Source organism: Sminthopsis crassicaudata, chromosome 2 (genome assembly GCF_048593235.1).
Source record: "Sminthopsis crassicaudata isolate SCR6 chromosome 2, ASM4859323v1, whole genome shotgun sequence".
Lineage (NCBI taxonomy): Eukaryota > Metazoa > Chordata > Mammalia > Dasyuromorphia > Dasyuridae > Sminthopsis > Sminthopsis crassicaudata.
Genome location: NC_133618.1, coordinates 554,533,289 through 554,556,744, shown reverse-complemented (window position 1 = coordinate 554,556,744; position 23,456 = coordinate 554,533,289). Strand labels below are relative to the sequence as shown.

Here is a 23,456-nt window from a genome sequence, read left to right as displayed (position 1 = left end):
TATTCTCAGCAAGATTTCCTCTGGTCCCAAGGAAGAAATAATACTTACTAATTGTGCCTACTTGGGAGGAAAGTTGTCACTTTTAATTAATTGTCCAGCCAAGCTTAAGATCACAATGGATCCTATGTCTCTTTCTCTAAATTATGAACGGACAATAATGGCTTTCACATATTTGAAGTTTATTGTTGTGAAAACTGTATTGACAATTCCTAAAATCCCAAAACTCAAAGAGAATAAACTCATTACATTGCATGATAGTGGCCCTTACAGCTTAAAATCAAGCAAATACTTATTTAAGTATTTCTGATACATATTCTTTTCACTTAAATGTGGCTTCTTTTATACATAAGTAGATAATTTCTAATTGTCCAAGTTCACAACAATAAAAGCAGCATTTTTTTTTGAGGATTATTCAGATATTGGAGAATTCTTGCCTGGAACTATCAATAATTACACTGCTCACTCTCTAGTTTTACTCTCTGGTCTGCCAGCTTCTTTATTACTCCTTTTTTCTCTCACCCCAGATTCCTTTCATATTTTGTCTTTCCTTTTAAAATGAAAACTCTTTAAGAGTAGAGGTCATATTGTTTTCTTACTTTTGTTTTGATTATTTTTTTTGGTCTCCAGTGTTCAGCATAGTGCCCAGGACATAGTATAATATATACAATTAATATACATATTACTACACTGAACATTCAATCACTCAACAATTAATTTAATTTAATTAATTTTTCTTTATTGAAAGAAAAATTATAACCATTACATTTCTAGATGCTTTTAACTAAGCAGTGCTTTAATTTTGGTGAAAAGTTTAAGTTCAGGGGCAGCTAGGTGGCGCAGTGGATAGAGCACCAGCCTTGAATTTAGGAGGATCCGAATTCAAATCTGGTCTCAGACACTTAACACTTCCTAGCTGTGTGACCCTGGGCAAGTCACTTAACCCCAGCCTAGAGGGGGGGGGGGGGGAGAAGAAAGAAAAGTTTAAGTTCATTGGTATATTTTTCGGGAATAGCATTGGTGGAATCAGATTTGGCTAAGGAAAGAGTCTTGCACAAATGTACAAGGACAGCCACTGCAAATTTAAATAATGCATATTTCCAAAGGCCAATCTTTTCTAATAATAATCTGCTAATGTTACATACTACATGTTACATTACTAAGTCCTAAGATATTACAATCTCTAAACTATTAAAGTTGTCACACAAACTGCGTTGTAGAGACACATAGTAGGAATGAGCCAGTTAAAAAACATACTACCAATAAGTAATTGTGCCAGAAAAATTATAAAAATGATGTCATCAGAGAAATATAAATAAAAAGTAAAGCACCAGTGACATAGAGAGAAGAATAACTGATGAATAACCATTATTTTCCATTGGTAGCCATGCAACCTCAGGGAAGAAGAAGGCCTCCAATATATTGCTAGATAGAGATGAATTAAAATCTACACTGTCAGACCATTGATTCATCAAAGCATTGTAGTATATACCAATACATCTTCTACCTTCTAAAGAAGAAAATATTAAATCTAACAATGAATGTGTCTAGTTACTATGGAATTTATTAAAAAGCAATGTCTAGCCATTTCAAATTATTTAATATTCTCCCATAATATTTTATTGTATTTTTTCTTTATTTAAAAATAAGTGGAGGAGCAACTAGGTGGCACAATGGATAGAGCACCAGCCCTGAAGTCAGGAGGACTTGAGTTCAAATCCAGCTTCAGACAGACTGCTTAGCTGTGTGACTCTGAGCAAGTCACTTAACCCCAATTGCCTCAGGGAAAAAAAATAAAGTGGAATCAAAGTTACTAGATGGCACAATGGATAGAGTACTGGCCCTGGAGTCAGAAGGACCTGAGTTAAAATCCAGCTTGATACTTAACAATTACTAGCTGTGTAACCCTCAGCAAGTCATGTAATCCCAATTGCCTTACCAAAAAACATATAGAAAATGAATAATAAAAATAGTGGAATCTTCAGGAAAATAGAAGCCATAGATTTTCACTTTCAAGTAAATATAAATTATAGCAACATAGTGTCATGGGAATGTCAATGGAGTGAGTGTCAGAGGACTGGGAGTAGAATATTAGGTCTTTCAATTATTTACTATGTGACCCTGAGCAAATCCCTTAACTTAAGTCCAGAAAACATCCATCTGACAGGGTTGTGGTGAATATCAGATCAAATGAGTTTGTCCATGTAAAAAACTTAAACAAAGTTACCACTGTTATCTAACCTGCTTTTACTTAGTGTCTTGTTAACATCAAAATTTAAAGTAAATCATAATTTGCAATTCTATTGTTCAATTGAGTTCAAAGAATTAGAGAATTTCAAAATTGGAAGGGATGTCAGAGATCATTTAATGTAACTTGTAACTGAAAAAGAATCTCCTTTACAAAATACCTAAATAGTAATCATCTGGGCTTTGCTTAATAAGACCTTAAGAGAAGATTACACTACTTTCTAAGGCAAACCATTCCACTTTGGGATCGCTCCAATTGCTGAATTTTTCATTACAGTATACCCCATCTTGCCTCTTTACAACTTTTACCCATCACTCCTAGCAATAAATTTTACCCTTCTTTGAAATGTCAGTCCCATAAATATTTGAAGACAGCTATCAGGTCCCATTTAAGTCTTCCCTTTTCAGAGATTAAAGCTTCTCAGTTCCTTCAGTTGATCCTCACATGTCACAGACTGTAAGTCCTTGACCACCTAATTGTTCTCTTCTGACTACTTTCCTGCTAATCATCATGATTTCTAAAATTTGGAGTGTGGATTCACGTGCAATCTGACTAGAGCAAAATAGAATCAATTTTTTGCAACCAGTGAACATACACATTACCTTTCTTCCTATCGGTCATATGATATTGATTCCTATTGAACTTGTAGTCCATTAAAATCCCTAGTTTTTTTTTTTCTTTTTTCCATACACACTGTTATCATCATATCTTCTCAATATTCTACTAGTGAAACTGTAATGCCGGAGAAACTGAGGCAAGATAGAGATTAGAGAGTATTTAATAATTTATTTTAAAGGGAGAAATTTACTGGGACCAAATGGATCCATGGTTTGATCCCAGGGCTGAATGAGACTGTCATCTCTAAAAATCCAGCCCACAATGTGAGTTCTCAATGACCTATATACACATGGCTCAGATTCAGGAGGTAGACTAAAGCAGGGGCAGAGTCAGGGTGCTGAGAGTGGGAACCTGTGGGGTGAGCCACTGGAGATGGAGGGAAGCACCTCAGAGTTGGGGAGAGGCATCTTGATAAGATAGTATCTAATAGTATTTTAATAGCTTGGTATGGGGAGAGGCATTCTGATATTCTAAAACACAAGATCTTTTATCCTTATCAAATATTCTAATTAAGAGGGAGGGGTGGTTTCTCAGGGCTGAGAAGACAATTATAAGCAGAACAATTAGGGAAACTGAGTCAGGACAATAAAAGAGAACTGTGGCATAACAAAATTAATCTTTTGAATTCAAATGTGTGATTTTATATTTATCTGTATAAAATTTCAGCTTTTTTGTTTCAGTCCAAAATCCTATCCTGTTAAGATTTCTCTGAATTATGATTCTCACCAAAATTAGTAATTCCCTCCCAATTTACTGTCAACAGAATATAAATTCCTTGAAGGCAGAGACTAAGTTTTATATTTGCATCACCAGTGACTGGCACAGAGTAGACATTAATGTTTCTTGATTAATTATCATCTGAAATTTGAAAGGCATGTTACTTATGTCTTTATCCAAATCACTGGGGAAAAAATTAAACAACTTAGGCCAAGCACAGAATACTGATTACTTCTCTGATTCCATTTTCAAAGTTAAGGTAGAACCATTAATAACTTGTCTTTGTATTTTATAACAGAGACACATCATGGAAAGGATACTAGATAAGGCAGCAGAGGATTTGGGCTTAAATTGTAGCTCTGACACTTTAAAATACAGGCTAATTATTTAACTTTCCTAAGTCTGCTTCTTTATCTATAGAATGAGGAGGTGGAACTAGATGACTTCTGAGGTCCATTCTAGCTCTAAATTTATGATACTACCAGTTGCTATCTACCAATCCATCTAATTTTTCTAAGAAGAAAGAAAGGAAACAAGAATTTATTAGGGAGCTATTATGTGCCAGGCACTGGGTTAAGTGCTTTACAAATATTACCTTTATTAGTATTATTATTACTATCATCTGTTCTACCTTTCTCCATATTTAAAAAAAAATCTGAGCCAGTCAAATGTTTCGAAATAAATTATATCTGTAACATTCCCTTAATCTTCCAGTGTTTGTTGTTGTTATTCATCTTTTGTTCTTTAAAAGGACCAGTGAGGAGAATAATGTTTTCATATGCAAGTGAACTGGATTGAAATGAGGCAGAGCTATGCAAAGACATCAATCCTACTCTTTACTCCAGAGTTATTGGAGTACAGTGAACAACATAGGCCAGGAGGACTGATGAAGATCCAGGATTCAATGGGAGACCTTTGGCTTTTTAAGCTAAGGTCTTTCCCAGGTTTCTGTCTGAGGGAATACCCTTCAATAGTTAAAGACCAAGTAAAAAACTGAAGTAAAAGATAGTCTGCTTTACTTTCACAAAAGAATCAGTCAGAGAGGGGAAGATGTTCAGAGTATCTGGCTAGAGCACAAACAATTGTTATTTACATTCATTCTTAGTCATCAAAACCCAAATAATGAAAACCCAATTAACTAAGTTAATTTTCTCAATTTAAAAAATGATAGAATAAATAAAGTAGGGAAGAAAAAGCTCTAGGCCCCCAAATTATAACTTGCAAAGTATAAGCAATCAAAAATTATATTCCTTTGCACAGAGCATCTACATCTAACAGGCTAGTAGCCAAATTAAAAATAAAAAATGAGCTCACATTAAGCTGACTTGACCTGATATTTGTGATTACTAATTCATCCCCATTGTTCACAAATAATTATATAAAGTGATTACTAAATTATAGTATAAATAGTGCATCTATGATCATATTCTGCCCAACACTTCTCTGAACAGAATATACTGACAAAATATGCTAGAGCCTTGAAATAATCCTTTCCAAAGGCTCTGTGACATGGGATGAAGTACTTCATATTTTGATAACTAGTCTTTTGGGCAAATTCTAAGCAGATCCATCTTATACTGAATTGAACATTATTGAAAGACTCAGTTATAAAACATATATGCAAATGCAAAATGTCATATACATATATGCACATATGTGTACATGTTATATTGTATGTTTGTGTATATACATATATGTACATATGTGTTGTTCTAACATAGGTACATTATTGTTGTTGTTGTTGTTGTCCTTCATTCTCTAAGATGACCAAATTGATATCACTATGTTAAGAATCAAGGTACAGTGTATTTGAGTGTGTCTGATCAGTCCAATACAAGCTTGAAATGTCTGCCATAGGTCAGGCACAAATAGTCCATAGGAACTTTTGGGACATTTTTCAGCCACAGGGTGGGATCTTCACCTGCCACAGGAGATATGTTATAGGGATTTTAGATATATACTATATGTATGTGTGCATATGGACCAGAACACCAACAAAAGCCAAATGTTTACCATTCCATCCAAAGAATTCACAAGTCTGGGAATAACAGCATATCACAAAAGAAGTCTTCTTAAGGAAACTTTTTATCAAATTAATTCACTTTGGGATTTAGCTTTGGTTCAGAACTTACACTTCTATCACAGATGGGATATTGGGAACTGTGCTAAATCACAGATGGTATATTTTTTCCTATATTTCACAAAACAGGCAATTTCCACGGCATTTTTCCCCTACATTTTGCTCTTGGTAATCCTACAGCTAGCAAAAAACAACAACAACAACAGCAGCAAACTAAAAAAGTAATGTTGAAAACATTTCCTTTTAGTAGTATTTCTAATCTTACTACTTAACAAATACAACACTAAAAATTCAATTACATAATTTACTTTTGAAAAATATAAAATGTAATTTACTTTAGGTAAGTAATTTGTTTTATGAGATACGTATATTTATTTGGAGTTTTGATTTTTTGGGAAAAGTTGAGCGTAATGAAAATGCTTCTTATCAATTGATTTGTTGTATCAGCAATGGGCTTCTTTCCAGATTCAAATGTGGCAGTTTTTCCTAGAACATTATGTGGCATATAACTTCTCTGCTTGATATGAATCTGTATTCATTATGGTCCATTTCCACTGTTGGTTATGACCTAATTTCTGCAGTTCCTTCTGATGTTAACCATAATCTTTTCCAGCACCAACGTATAACATCATTGTCAAATGGCATTGCAGTATCTCGTATTATTATCATGAATAGAATTTTGGTTTATGCCAACATTTAAAAACATTGCTTAACTTGACAATTCAAAAGTTCATTTCCAGTTCCATAATAGAGGAAAAATTAAAGTAATGAAATACTCATGCTTCCTGTGAGCCCTTTTCTAGCTAATGTAAAATTACAACTCAGGGCATTAGGCACAGATATTAGTTTAATATTCAGGTAATGTTAAATCACTATCAAGCATAATTAATGTTGAATTTGGATGTAGGCTTGGTACATTTCAACAGTCATGCATTATGTCCTCATCCTTGGAGCTCCAAACAGGGGCAAAATGAGCACATGGCTATTTAATGCCTTGCTAACTTATGCAGTGCTCTCTCATAGTACAATGCACTTTCAAGCTCTGTTATTAATGCTCTTAAGTCAAGATGTGATCACACTTATTTGCACATTTCAATCCTGAGAAAATCATGCCTTAAGAGGTAATTCCTGCCAGTATGGATCACATAAAGCAGCTTATCTAAATGTACTGGAGAAATTTAGTTACTTTGCACTTAAAGCAATGCCACCCGTGATTTAGAGTATAACTAATGTAAGGCAGAAAATACTAAAGCCATGAGATCTAACAGCTGTGCCAACAGGCTAGAGAATTTTAAATCAGGAAACTATATCTTTGGGAAAGTATTTTTTAAATCCCCAAATATCACATCTGGTTGCATTGAATTGTCATTATGACATGGTATTTAAGATGATTTAATGGGTTATTGCAGAGTAAAAACCTTGGAGTTTACTTAACTACTGTGCATTAAAGAAATGTAGCTGTCTAAATGATATTCCAACAGAGCAGATCCAAAGCTATTCATTATGCAAAATGACAATACTATGTACTTTTTTTACAGTTGTTAGTACAGAGACATTCAAATATAAGTAATAGCAGTATAAGTACACAATACTGAGATCAGAATAAATACAGTAAAATAGTCTTGGTGTAGTTTTAGACTAATAAAGCATAAAAACACTCTTAAGACTTTGGGGACAACTCCAAAATAATGAATTCACAAATATATTTTGTTTATTTTATTTAGAATTAAGTACTGAAGCAACATTATAGAATTTAAATATATGTGTCTTTGCATGTGTATCCTTTTTCTAACTCAATTAACTTCAACCCACATTTATTAAGTGCATATTATGATCAAGGCACTAGACACAGAAAGCACCATATCTATTATTTGTTACTTATGTTTATATCATAGCTAGACTTTAGTCAGCTAAAGTCCACTATACTCTTTTTTTTCAATTTAATCATTTATTTAATAGAATTGCAGGCTTGGAAAACATTTACTCCAAGTCCTTCATTTTAATATGAAAAAACAAAGGAGTTAAGTAACCAGACCAAAAACAAACAGTTTAGTAGTAGTGCTGGACATAGAACCCAGATTTCCGGCCAGCCAATCAATTTCTTAACCATATAACTATATCATTATTACTATCTATGGTAGCCATACTTTTAGAAGTAGATATAACATCAAAATTAGGTTTATGCTCATTCTTGCAAAGTGATAAACTATGATTTTCTTTGGACTTCTGTCCTTAAGAAACATTTCTTTTACATTATGTTGTGGTGTTAAGTTGCTTATAAGAAAAAATGAACAATAAAATTAAATGAATAAAATTAATTTCAAATATCAAAACCTATTATTGTTTAACACATACTGAGATCAGAGTTTAATATTATAATGAAGTCACATATATATTCTAGCTTTATATTTATTTAATTAGAATTTGCACCCAATCATACTAATTTTCAAACAATACAGTTCCCAACTGTAACTTGGTAGATCAGTCTCAGGGATTTACTTGAAGCTTAGGGACTTGCCTATGGTCACACAGTTAGTGTCAGAGATGGAATCTAAATCCATTTCTTTAATAAACTCAAATGCCATCTATTGTATCTCCTAAAAACACACACAAATGAAACCTTCAGAATGAAAAATTAAAATGTCAATAAATGTGGATACATATTCTCAATTATTTTGGACCAGAAGCCTTTTTAACATCAAAATTAAATCCTGTCTGAGATAGGATTTCTATGTACCAGGACATTTCTCATACTACCCTCCATCCTTCATGGATGTTAAATTAATTGTTTCTCTAGAATGTAAGGAAGCTATTCCTAAGAACTGATTGGCCCAGAAAACTAAGTCTTAATTCAGCTTTCACTTGAAACAAGCTCTGGGTAACTACCAGCCATACTGATTTGGCTTCCTGGTCACTTAAAGGAATAAAGTAACCTACTTAAATGTAGTCTGGGCAAAGTCCTTCAAGTGTGACCAAGAATGTCTCAAGGTCACTCAAATTACCAACCTGTCCTACTGAGCAGACACATTTTCCCATAGTAAAGGCAAACAGGATAATGTCTAGTTGAGCTAAGTGCTATAGTATCCTTGTTGAACATTCTTTCTATTCTATAAGTAAACTCCTTTACGTTTTCTGGTGAATGGCCTCTGAGTCTCATTTCATTTCAATAGAGGGACTTAACAGGGCCCTGACTTGAGTCAAGTTTGTCTTTAACACTGCCATTGATTTTTGTAAAGCTTTTGACTTCTTATTAAGAAATTTTTATTTCTTAACACAATTTCTTCTATTACCCATAATACTCTACCTCTAACTCATTACCTCTCATTTTCTATCAGATGCAGTCTGTGACTTTAGAATCCTATAATTATATTGCTCCTAATTTAGGGTAAATGTCATCCCTGATATACGTCTTAGAACATGTAAAATTCAATTGTAGAATTTGATGCACTTAATTAGGAATGGGAAAAGGCTATACATATACATGTATACACACACACACACACACACACACACACACACACACACACAGAGAGGACAAGGTACTTTAGAAAGTACAAGGCACTTAAGCACAAGGTAATTTAGGACTGAATACACCAGTAGATGGAGTGAGCAGGAAAAGACTTCATGCAGAAGATGATATTTGAATTTTAAAATGATGAGAAACATAGGTAAAAAGGGAATTCATTTCTTTCCATCTTTGCTGTCACCAATGTCTCTCTACCAAAGTCCATATAATAAGCACCTCTCCGATTCATGAGAACTTACTATAATTCTGAATAAACACTTAACACTGCAGAGAACTCCCATCAAATCAGTTACCTCAAAGTGAATTACATCACACCACTATGGGCTCAAATTCAGTCTTCTAGGAATTGTAGTCTACAAAATTTCTACTCCCCAAAATGAGACAATCTTATTCTTAGGCTTAAGAACTACAGAAAATGAAATGTACAACGAAATATTTCTCTGGCTTCTACATATAGAACCAATACAATGCATAAGAGACAACATCTAAACATTTGAAATTGTCTAGGGTTGAGATAGTGGGGATCAGAATAAAGGGACATAGAAGCTAAATATACTTAGTCTGTTTTCTTCAATATAATCAAACCCAAATTACTGTCAGATAACTTGTAAGGAAAGCCTGGACTATTTTTCTTTCCCGTTTCTAGATGTTAATTAGGAAGATTTTAAAATTATTTTTGAAAGAAATTAGATTAGATGCATTTTTAACAAGATAGTATATTTCACACCTCAAAATAACTAAATTACATTTTTACTTTACGAGAATGTTATAAACAGAAGATCCAAATGAACCTTAAAAGCAAACAAAAAATATATATGATTGTTCTATCATTTGACTTCATTTGAAGTTATCTTGGCAATCCTATTTCCTTCTCCACTTCATTTCACAGATAAGGAACTAAGCCAAATGAGTTAAGTGTCTCACCCAGGGTCACAAAGTTAGTAAACTGTTTGAGGTCGGATATGAATTCAGGAATAAGAGGCTTTCCCAGCTTTGTTCATTATGCCACCTAGCTGCCCTAAACAAAAAGTATAGGAGTTCTTATCACATAAAACAAATTGAAGATTTGAAATGTAGGTTATTTTAAAATAGATTATATTCAATTTCTACATTATGATTTAGAAAGTACTTTCCTTACAAAAACTCTGTAAGGCAGAGATTGCATTAAGTATTATTTTATTCATTGTATGGAATGGAAATTTTAGTAGAAAGAGAAAGAGAAGAGGAGAGGGGAGGAGAGGAGATTGGAGGAGAAGGGCGGCAAGGAGAGAGGAGAAGAAGAGAGAGGAGGGGAAGGGGAGAGGAGGGGAGAGAAGAAAGAGACAGAGGGAGGGACACAGGGAGAACAAGATGAAGGAAGAGAAGAAAGGAGAGAGATAGAGAGAGTGTCTGGTACATAGTAAGTCCTAAAGGACTTTAGGTCCTTTAGGACTTACTATGTACCAGACACTCTACTAAGCACTAGGGATTCAAATAAAAGCCAGAAAAGCTCCCTTGTCCTCTGGGAACTCTTATCCAAGACCCAATTTCTAATCCATGTCCAAGATTCTTTCCTCTATACAATGATATAATGATTATCTAGCCAAATAGATATATTTGTAGCTATATTTACAAATATAGATATGCAGAGCTCACAGATAATCAAGCCCTGTCTTTCTACTTCTCCACTTGGTTCACAAGTGACCACAGGGATTTGTGCTAGGGCTGATGTATGACTTTGTTCCTTTAAAGTATCATCTTTTCATATGCAGCAGTTCAGTGCTGAAAGGAGCAGAAAATGCATTTTTTCTTAATAAAGAAAAAATGTCAAATCAACTAGCGAAGGATGCAAAGTATTGCATCTTTCATAGATGAACTCCCTTCTAAGGCTTTCTTTTCCAACAGGTTCTTCAATCATTTTGCCACACACGTTTAGTCCCAGCTCCAGGCAACTCATACTTTTAATGGCTTAAAACAGAAGTTTTAGATAATCAGTGACACCATTCTGTTTGATGTCTGAAAAAAGCAGAAGAAAGAACTTTGGTTTAATAAAAGCTGATTTTTAAAGTGTGTAAAGAAATACCATTTTCAAACAGGATTTGAACAATTCAGGACAGAAAATTAACTCTGGCACTAATAAAAGGACAAATCTTGAAAAAGAGAATGAATAGTCTTTGCATTAAAAACTGTTTTTTTAAAGGATGGAGAAAGAAATTTCATTTATTAAAACATTTACTAACAATAAACTTTATTTTTAAATATACTGTTATTTATTTTTAAAATGTAAATGAATAAAAACCAATTTCAAGGACATAGAATGTAATGAAGAACCCATATTAGGAAATCATTAAAATTTGGGACTTCAAGGAATTATAGTCCCCCAGTTCATTTCTGTGTGGCTATTTTAAGATGTGAAAGTATAAAACAAAAGAATGTTTAAATCGCAAAGTACTTAGAAATTGAAAAAGGAATACATAACAGAATTTTATTTCATAAGGAAAGTTTGGGGAACTTTTCTAAAGAAAGTAGAGGAGCAAGAAATGAGCAATAGAAGCAGTCAGCTGACATGAAAATTTCAGCAGCTATTACCTGATTGATTGAATAAAAATTGAAGGTCACTCAAAGATTGTTTCAGTTACACATGTAGTAATAAATAAATGAGCTAGGATTCCAGGCTTAGTCCGCAGCCTCAAGGTCCTTGCACTTATCCATTCACTCCACTGCCTTCACTATATCATATTGACTCTTCCCTTAAATTCACACATGACATTCATCTAATGCCAATTCTGTCAGCAAAAGTTTTTAAATCTCATACCTTTTGCTTAAGAAGTTGATGCTATGGAGTAGCAGATAGGCCAGAATGACTTGGATTTGTCCTGTTTCCTACATATAGTAATTATATGAGCCCGGAAACATCACTTAATCTTGCAATATTTTGGGTACTCTCTAAAGACTAGAGAGTGGATACCAGTATGCATGAGTAGAATTTCATCACCTGGAATTCCTAATGCCAATGAAATCATGGGTCCAGTTTTAAAAAAACTTCAGTTTATAAAAGATGACTTTTAGACAATTGTATAGTAGTGCTGACATTACCACTCCTTTTAATTGAGATCAGGATTGTTCTTCCCTTTCCAATTTCAGGGGTCAAAAGTATCTTAATACTAATAGACTCAATCAATCGAGCACTTAGGTGATTTGATTCTTTTAGAAAGCAGACCTTCTTCATTAAAAAAAAAAAAAAAAAAAATTTTTGGCTTTGTTCTACTTATGTGTTTTGCTTTTCCGAGACACCAGACTATCAGTTTCAATTGATAAAAGTATCTGGTTTTCACTCATCCAATTGTCTCACTTATTCATTTCCTATTATTTGTCTAGGTAGGGACATTTTTATGTTCAGAATCAAGAAAAGTATAAAAATCCCTGATTCCTGTATTCATCAAATGGTACAGTCTTCCAAATGATATAGTAAACCCTAATTCAGTTTTTATATTCATGACAAGAAAGATTGTGTTACACTTAGACTTCACAATATTTCTTTCTTTCACTTTTTCTTTCTTTTTTTTCTTTTTGTTATTTCAAGATTTCCATCTGCTGTTTGTACTCTGTTATACTTATTTTTTAAAATTTTGTTCATGGCCCATTCTATAAACAAAAGGCTTTCTTTGCACCTCGCTAAAAAAAATCCTATATTAATAAGCATAAAAATTAGAAATGTTTATTTAGAAATTAAATACATATTCTTTTAAAGACCATTATAATTCCAACAGCATTCAAGCTTTCTTAATGGCTTTGATAAGAAGAAAAAAAATAATTTGAAAGGAAAATATTACCCCAAATTGTATATTGTTACTTGCTTCTCCCACATTGCAGTTAATGCAAACCCTTTGATTAGACCTCTGCAAAAGCCCACACATTCAATAATTTGAAGCAAAAGGTTAATGGTGTTATTACAACTATTATCCCTTTTAAAATCATTATCCTCTTGTTTTTTATGTCTATATTACCTTCACCTTTCCATGAACCCACTTTACCAGCTGTTTCCCTCTGTCATAAAGTTTGCTGAACATCATCCTAGGAATAGAATAAATGCCATGTTTTATCAGTCGAGCCTAAGGGAATTTGAAGCTTCTCATAACCAAAACTGTAAAGGGAGTTTATTGCAAAGTTTCTATTTTGATTTTTGAAATTGCCCTTAAGTGAAATATGTACCTAATGTCAAGGTATAGAGCAACTTAAAAGAGGATGTGAAAATTTCTCAATTATAAAGTTTAAAGTTTGACAAATTGTCAAAATAAGCAAGTTAAAGATTATAAAAAAATGTATTTTGCAGGAAATAATCATCTTGAAGAAAGTAAAAGATTTTGACAAAGAAAGAGATGTATCACATTTTTATAATTTGAGGTATGGTATATCTTTTCTTTTAAAGCTGAAAGTGATATTTAATACTGCTTGTCCATCTTTTTATTTTATTGCATTAAATATTTCTCTGACTATATGTATGTCCCCTTACATGCTGATAGCTATACTTCCAGTGTATAGCTCTTTATTTAGTATTTAGCTTCAAAAATCAATCAACAAATAACAAGCATTTTACTGAGCACTTACTGTCACCAGATCTCAATCCATGTTAATATCTAATAAATCTAGTCCTCAAATCTGTGGTTGCTGTCTATGCAAACCCAAACAGAAACAGGACTAATACATACCAAAGGATTCCTGTGGGTTTCATCTTGATTTAGTTTCAAATGTCTTATTATCTATTGTATTTTGTATTTTTCCTTATTTCGTTAAATATTTCCCAATAACATTTTTAATTGTAGCCATAGGCTACAAATTTAACCTGTCTAGTCTATATATTACTTTTCCAGTTCCTGACTATTCTGAACATATATCGTTTTCAGTTAAATTTGCCAGTGTCAGAGACATCAGTCATCTTACTTCAACAAAACATGATTAAGTACTTGTACACAAGGCATTGTATGATATAATGAGGAAATCAAGACAAAAAATTAAATAATTCCTGCTCCTTAAAGAAATTACATTGTAGGAGAGAAGGAGGAAAAGCAGGGATGGGAGTGGAGGATAAACATGCCAATAAATATAGTAAAAGGAAAATTGAGCACCAATTGTGTATCTACCCCTACATCATTCTCAATTCCTACTGTATTCTCAAAGAGTTATGTAACTAGCTAACAATATTCATCTGCATTCCAACTTATTCCTGGCATAAATACTGGCGAACTTACATATTTTAATAATTAATTCTTTCCCAATGAAGTCTCTCACTTCTTAAATATTCTCAACCCCCATCATCACTCTTCTCTAGTCATGCATAGGAACTATCCCACTCCCCACTTTGGTTTAACTATTATCCACAAATGTTCTTTTATAATAGGAATTATGAATTCATTTAGTTGATTATATATTCCTATCTTTCTATCTCTTCATATGCTTCACTTTTCCCAAACCTATTTCTCATTCTTACTGTGATCACCTCTCTGTCTATCCTGGGGTATTCCCTACATCATTATTCTCATTCTGCTTCATTTTTTCCCTTTCCATTCTTGATAATATAGTTAATCAGTTCAACTGTTACTATTCTTTATTCTCAGATTCCTTATATGTTTGTCCTACGTGTCTCACTTCTTATCAGATGCTGAATCTCACTTCTCTTCACCATGGTCCACCAAAGGCTATTTTTTCCTTAAAAGGAGAAGTAAGTAAAGTCTATAAGTATTAAATATTTAAGTTGTCCCAGGCAACCTTCTAAGCACTGGGATAAAAGCAAAGGCAACAACTAAGTAAATAAATGAATAGATAGAAAGTAAAATAGAGATAGATAAATGAATGGATGGATAAAAAGTTTCTGCTCTCAACAAGATTATATTCTAATGAAGTGTATAACATTATAAACAACTACAAAAAGACAAGAATGGCTAAATGAGAGAGCATCTCAGAAAGAATGAACTAGCTTGGTGGGGGGAAGCTTTTCACAGAAGGTGGGATTTTAACTGGTATTTGAAAAAAAACTAGGGATAAGATGGAGATGAGGATGGAAAGGATGACAGGCAGTCAGTGAAAATGTAAAAAGTTGCAAAAATTGCAAGATCACTGCCAATGAATCACAGAGTACATGTTATTGAATTTAATTTGCTGCTTTGACTCCTTGTCCCTTTTTAACTTTTTGACTTTTGTTTTCAATTTCTAATAAAGGGACTCGAGATATTATAATATATTCATGCAGATATGCAATAAGACTGTCTCCAAAACTTGATTGACCTAGGGAGCTAAAATTCAAATTACCTCTCAGCTGATGCAGCTTCCAAGTGGCCTTTAGCTGAATTGATGAAGGCCCACAAGATGAAAGTTTTCATTATGAAACAACATAATGAAATTGGAACCAGATCTTACCAATTACATGCAAGTGGTTCATCCTTCTTTTTGTCATGTAACTCTCAGCTCTATGTCACATAAAAATGTAGTGGAGACCACTGCAGGAAAATCTTAGGAAATAACTTCTCTAATCCCAGGGTAGATGACAGAGTGAGGGGGAGGAAGAGAGAGGGGTAGGGAGGGAGAGAGAGGGGGGCGGAGAGGGAGAAGGAGAGGAAAAAGGAGGGAGGGAAAGACAGAAGGAGGGAGAGAAAGCTAAAATTAAGAAACTACTAAAAGCTGAAGAAAAGGGAAGAAACATAGAAAAGGAAAAAAGTTCAAGAACCTAAAATAATTTTTAAAATCTTCTTTTAAAACAAACTCCATAAATACTATTTAATAATGAAATAGATAACAAAAAGAATTCTATTATCTCAAAGCAATCTGAAGAAAAGATAAGCATACTTATATTGGAATTTTGTAAAGTCCTTTTTGATTTTAATGGCAAGACATTTGATGAACAGACCTAATATACTGAACAAATATCCATTATTAATAAAACTAATAACAACCAAAATAGCATTAAGCAATGTTTCTGAAACTCTAGCTTTTCCCCAGATACAAAAAATCATTGAGCTTGACAAGGTCCATAATTATTGGTTTAATTTTTATGCAACCCTAGTGTATATATCTATTTTATCTATCTATATATGATGGGGGTTGAAAGATTCCTTTCTAATTGCCCAATCTATGGCCGACCTTGATTCACAAATCCTGGTCAAAGACACCCTTTGAATATCCAGGCCTAGCCCCCACCCTCAGCTCAGCTTCCCCCAGCCCTCACCTGATCTGAGCTAACTGAAAAGCCCACCAAGAACTTGGTACCGCCCATCATCTTTTGGGTATAAAAGAAACAAGCAGGAACTCCCTCATTGCAGGAGCCCTCCCAGCCAACACATGGTATCCTTCCAGCCATGTAGGGGTTCCTTCCCTCCCAGCGGCCACCTCTGGCCCTGGTGTCTTTGTAACTGAACTTTACTTCCAAATTCCTACAATAAACCTTTTTATTTATCAATGTAGGTTTTCAGGCCTGTAAACTCATTTTACAGGGGACACGGCGCCTCATGGGGTTATCTATGCGCCAAGAAATGGGGTTCCCCCTTTCCTTTCTCTCATATACACTAAGGTTGCATAAAAATTTCTCTGGCAAAAAGGGGTCATGTATGGAAAAAGTTCTCTGCTCTAGATTATGCTAGAGCATTTGCTTGCCACATGAAAAACGGTTCCATTTTTAAAACATGTCACCAACACATATTTTTATACTGAGTTTGAGACTCTTTCTCCCATGTCAGTCAAGTTGTAATACTCAATGTACAATGTATACCATAAGCTTGAGGAATATGCCTTTCTTCAGCCTCAGATAATTCATTTCAACTTTGGAATTTACTTTAGGGTCAGAGAAACTATGAATGGATTGAGGATATATGCCAAAAGAATGGAACTACTTTCCACAGAGGAAACTTTATAGTAATTTCTTATGAAAACACATCTAAATTAGCAATTGATCCTGATTTCAACTGAAAAAAAAACCCCAATTAACTTCTTTTTAAAAAAGACTAAGTTTCACAGGGGCTAGAACAAAATGGGGTCTTTAAGACTTTGAAGAAAGTAAAATAGTTTCTTCTCTCATCCTTTAAAACCTAATTCACTGCTTGCCTAATACTCATTAAGAGCCTGATTTGGTGCTTGCAAAGGTCCAAGTTCTTGCCCTCCCTCTCTCGCAATGTCAGGCTCAGTTGGTCTTAGCTCAAAAAGGTAACAAGTGCTAAAACAAACTGGTCTTAGGTATAGGGAAGTAGTGCATTGTTTGACCTCTCCCTCCTCTACTAAATTCCACCTTCACCCTGATATGTTCTCGATTCATATTGATTATCCATATTTAATTGAGCACCTAAAATCTTTACTAAGGATTACTACTAATGTACAAGGCAATACAAAAAGAAGTCTTAACTCATCCAACAATAGTACACCCAGTTTTACTTCAGAAAGAAAAAGACTTTGTAAGCCCCAAACACATTTGGTTGTTGTTCAGACCTTTCAATTATATCCAATTCCTTGTGACCCCATTTGGAGTTTTCTTAGCAAAGATCCTGCAATAGCCTATTGTTTTCTTCTCCATTTCATTTTATAGATGAGGAAACTATGACAAACAGGGTTAAATGACTTGCTCAGTGTCATATAGCTAATCAGCCTCTGAGGTCACACATTTGATCTCGGGTTTTTCTGCCTCCAAGCCTGGAGCTCTATTCACAGTGCTACCTAGGTGCCCTAAATGACTTAAAAGCATCTTCTTAAAGAGACAATGTTAAAGCATCTACTTATTTTTCAATACATAATAGATTTTTTAACAAAAATTAAACCTATATTACTTCCCAGAGATGTTTCAAACAAATATAAAAAATCATTGTAAACAAATATAAAAAAAATTGCTCAATTCCTAATAGGATCTTTTTTTGAGCAAGGGCGACCAGCCAGTCATTTTTTACTCCTTTCCTTTTTTGCTTCTTACTCTTTAGGCTTTGATACTATGTCTTCAAGTGGATACTTTTTTCCCACTCCCTTTCAAATTCCTTTTGTGTATTTTCTTTCTCTATTAGAATTTAATCTCCTTGAGAACAGGAACTATCTTTCCTTTTTGCTTGCATTATATATTTAATAGATGGTACAGTGACCCAATACATAATAATAATTTAGAAATTCTTGTTAACTGATTGACAAACTATAACTTAATAAAAATATTATAGAACATAAAAATATCCGTTCTAGTATCATTGGAAAAAAAATATAGACCCAAAGAGAGGTCTAGCAATGAAATTCTAAATCATGGATGAGTAAAAGAAGAAATGATAAACAATTCACAATTATTTCCAAAAAAAATGATGATAATAATCATTATTGATCACAAAATAGAAGATTTTGATTACATCAAATTAAAAAGCTTTTGTACAAACAAACGAATGCAAACAAGATTAGAAGGGAAGTAACAAATTGGGAAAACATTTTTATGGTTAAAGGTTCTGATAAAGGCCTCATTTCCAAAATACATAGAGAACTGACTCTAATTTATAAGAAATCAAACTATTCTCCAATTGATAAATGTTCAAAGGATATAAACAGATAATTTTCAGATGATGAAATTAAAACTATTTCCACTCATATGAAAGAGTGTTCCAAATCACTATTGATCAGAGAAATGCAAATTAAGACAACTCTGAGATACCACTACACACCTGTCAGATTGGCTAAGAGGACAGGAAAAAATAATGGTGAATGTTGGAGGGGATTGGGAAAACTGGGACACTGATGCATTGTTGGTGGAAAAGTTATCAAACTGTGCATACCCTTTGATCCAGCAGTGCTACTACTGGGCTTATATCCCAAAGAAATAATAAAGAAGGGAAAGGGAACTGTATGTGCCAATATGTTTGTGGCAGCCCTTTTTGTAGTGGCTAGAAACTGGAAAACGAATGGATGTCCATCAATTGGAGAATGGTTGGGTAAATTATGGTATATGAATGTTATGGAATATTATTATTCTGTAAGAAATGACCAACAGGATGAATACAGAGAGGCTTGGAGAGACTTACATGAACTGATGCTGAGTGAAATGAGCAGAACCAGGAGATTATACACTTCAACAACAATACTGTATGAAGATTTATTCTGATTGAAGTGGATACCTTCAACATAAAGAAGATCCAATTTAGCTCCAGTTGATCAATGATGGACAAAAACAGCTACACCCAGAGAAGGAACACTGGGAAATGAATATAAACTGATGCGTTATTGTCTTTCTACCCAGGTTACTTATACCTTCGGAATCCAATTCTTACGGTGCAATAAGAAATTTGGTTTTACACACATATATTTTATCTAGGTTATACTGTAACACATTTAATATATATGGGATTACCTGTCATCTAAGGGTGGGAAGAGAGGGAGGGAGGGAGGGGAAAATTTGGAAAAGTGAATATAAGGGATAATGTTGTGAAAAAAAATTACCCATGCATATGTACTATCAAAAAAATTATAATTATTAAATAAATAGATAGATAGATAGGTAGATAGATAAAATGTTGGAAACCAAAAAAAAAAAAAAAAAGAAAAAAGAAAATGATAATCATCAAACAATACATCACAATTTCTGGCATGTAACTAAAGTAGATTCAAGGGGAAATGTTTGTTCCTAAAAATGTATTAGTAAAGTAAAAAAGAAGACTAATGAACTTAATGTTCATTTTTTAAAATTTCAAAACAAAGGGGCAGATAGGTGGTGCAGTGGATAGAGCATCAGTCAGGAGGACCTGAGTTCAAATCTGAATTTGGACACAACACTTCCTAGCTATGCAACCCTAGATAAGTCACTTAACGCCAATTACCTCAGAAAAAATATATAAAATTTTTAAATGAACATTAAGAGATAATGATGGAGTAGCTAAGTGTACAGAGGATAGAGCACAGACCCTGGAGCTTAGAGGACATGAATCCAAATTCATTCTCAGATACTTAGTAACTGCATGACTCTAGGCAAGTCATTTCACCCTGATTATGAAGGAGGAGAACAAGAAAAATAAGAAAAAGGAGAAGTAGGAGGAAGAAGAGAAGGAGGAGGAAGAGAAGAAGGGGGAGGGAGAAAGAAGAGGAGGAAGAAGAAGAAGGAGGAGGAGGAGGAAGAAAAAGAGGAGGAGGAGCAGGAGGTCAGAGACATTCATAAATTGGAAACTAAAATATAGAAATGAAAAATATCTAATAAAAGCTGGTTCTTTAAAAAGAATAAGATAATTAATAATTCTTTCAGAACTTGAATAAAATAAAGAGGGTAGTAAATGAAATCTACAAAATAGCAAATGAACAAAATGAAATCACAACAAAACCAGAAAAAAAAATTATCAAAGCATGCTATGGACAATTATAAGCTAATAAAACTGAGAAATAACAGAAGATCAAATTGAATAATAATAACCTCTGGATAAGATAGAGAACTGGCTATAAATTAGCTATCAAATTTAAAAAAAAACCCATGATCCTCATAAATTGACTGGAGATTCTATTAAATTTATAAAAACAAATTAGTATTTTTAGTACACTAATTATTCTTTTCTTTTTCCAATAGTATTTAATTTTTTTCCTAATGCATTTAAAGATAGTTTTCTAAATTCATCTTTGGAAAACCTTGTGTTCCAAATTTTTCTCCCTCCCTCCCCTCTGCCCCTTCCCTAAGACAGCAAGCAATCAGTTATAGATTAAACACACATATATTATTTTTTTAAATCATAAATGAATTACTCTTATCAGATTATTTTTATGAGTATTAGAGTACTAATCCTGAAATCAGGAGAAAAAAAAGCAAAGGAAGACTAATGTTGTTAATGAATGTTGATTCTAAGATTTTAAAATAAAATTCCATCAGTTTAATTAAGAAATCATTAATTATGAATAAATTGAATTCAATTCAGGTATGCAAGTATTGTTCTACTCTTGGAAAATAGTCAAACATAATCATATCAAAAACAAAAATATCTCAAACCACATGATTATATCAGTAAATATAAAAATGTCTTTGACAAACTAGCATTCTTTTGCACTAAACTCTACAAAGTATAATCATATGGGTTACTTTTTTTTAACTTGATAAAAGTTTCTCTATAATACATAAATATATTAGGGAGTATACCAAATAGCTTTCGTAAATACATACACAAGCTTTGGTAAATAAATACACAAATACATACAAATATACAATAAATACAAAGTACATACAAATAGCTTTGGTAAATAAATACACAAGTATTTGGAATTGTTCTAGAAAATTAAGCAATGGCAATAAGATGAGAATTAAAGGTATAAAGATAAGTAAAGATTAGATAAATCTACTCCTATACACTTATCACAAGAGGTTATACTTAGAAAATTCTAAAAAATTCGCAAAAATCATAATTGAGACATTTTCATAGTCTACAAATAGCAACAACACAAATCAAAAGCATTTCTATAAAAAAATTTAAAGTCAATAATAGGTAATTCACATTTAAAGTAATTAGAAAATGCACAACAGTGATTAATATCCCCAAGGATAAAATACTTACATGCACAGTATGTCAAAAAGAATTTTTTTTAAATGAACTTTGAAATAAAAAAGGAACTCTAGACTGAATGGATTCACAAAAACATTCTATTATCAAAAAAAGAACAATTAATATCACAGAAAGTATTTGCTAAATTGGCATAAAAGCAGATCCTAAAATAGTTTTTCCCTGATTCAAATATGCTCTTAATATCTAAACCAGAGAGAGAGACAAATCAGAGAAAGAAAACTATAGACCAAGATACCTAATTAATATTGCCACAGCATTTTCAAATAGAATATCAACTTACAAAAATTATATACTATGACCATTTAGGATTTACACCAGGGCTAAAAATTGAAAAAGACAAAACAAAATTGTAAACATAGTAGACTGTATTAATAAATAAATAATATTAATAGCAAAATAAAAATTATATCATTGTATCAATAAATGCAGTAAAACTTTTAGCCCCTTTCTGTTAAACACACACACACACACACACACACCCATAGGGATAAATGAACCTTTCCTTTTTGTAGTCAATATATAATTAATACCAAGAGCCATAATTTTATGTAATGAAGATACAATAGGGGGCTTTCAAGTAAGATTAAATGTAAAAGAATTCTGTTCTTACTAGCATTATTTGTAAGAAAACTAGAAATCATACCTATTACAATAAGTTGTGAAAAGGAAATTCATGGAATAAGAATAGGCAAAGAAGAAGCAAAATAATAGCTTTTTTGCATATGACATGGACCACAAAAAGATAGAGAACCTTAGAGAGTCAACAACAGTAAGAAAATCAGCAATTCATATAAATAATCATTCTTTCTCTGTTTATGTATTTTTATGGAACAATTTATAAAGGGATATTCTATTCTAAAAAATCATAGAATGCACAAAATATTTGGCAATTTATATATTAAGACATATACAAAGAATGTAATAATATAATTACAAAACACTTTAAGGACAAAGACGAGCCTAAGTGGAGAGATTAATTCTTCATAGTCATAATTATTTAAATTATATATTCAATGCTATACACCAATCAAAATACCAAAGGATTACTTTAAAGAGCAATATAATTCCTTTGCAGCTACAAAAGGTCAAGATTCTCAAGGGATATAATGAAAAATAAAGTGGGGTTTGTCATAGTACTTCCATTTAAATAATAAAATGGATGATCATTAAAATAGATTAAGAATACAACAAACAACATAAAAAAGGGAATGAGCATAATCACATAATATAAATAAACCAAAGAGGTTAGACCTCACTATTTGATAAAGTGTTGGGAAAACTACAAGCAGCTTGATACAAATAAGAATTAGTTGAGCAACTCACATTTTATCACAGAAACTTCAAATGGATATCTTGCTTAAATACAAAAATTCATATTGTAGAAAACTTTGAGAAGCCAAGAAGAAAATAATATTTGTGTCAATTACGAATAATAGAAGAATTTATACCAGAGGAGGGGTAGAGATTATCATAGAAAATAAAATACACAAAATTGATTATGCAAAATTGAAAAGTATTAATACAAAGTTAATGTAATCAAAATAAGCTGGACAAAATTGAACAACAAAAAAAGTCGTCTGGTTTTAGTTTCTCCAACAATTTGAACAATATATTGTATTTTTCCTTTTGTTTACTTTTTGCTTAGATTTGCCCAAAATTAAAAGAGGGACACTAAAGTCTTCTAAAATTATTCTATTTTTTTTTTTGTTTTCTTGTAATTGGTTAATTTTGTGTGTGCGTAAATTTGACTATTAATTTTGA

General features: G+C 32.7%; 1 long non-coding RNA gene across 2 annotated transcripts in view; it reads right to left on the bottom strand.

The window, feature by feature from the left end:
* LOC141558204 (uncharacterized) overlaps positions 1–23,456 on the bottom strand; it is a 182,578-nt gene that overhangs the window by 75,206 nt on the left and 83,916 nt on the right. For both annotated transcript variants that reach the window (XR_012486990.1, XR_012486989.1), the window contains exon 2: positions 19,188–19,280. This is a non-coding gene — a long non-coding RNA (uncharacterized LOC141558204). The remainder of the gene's footprint in view (positions 1–19,187; positions 19,281–23,456) is intronic.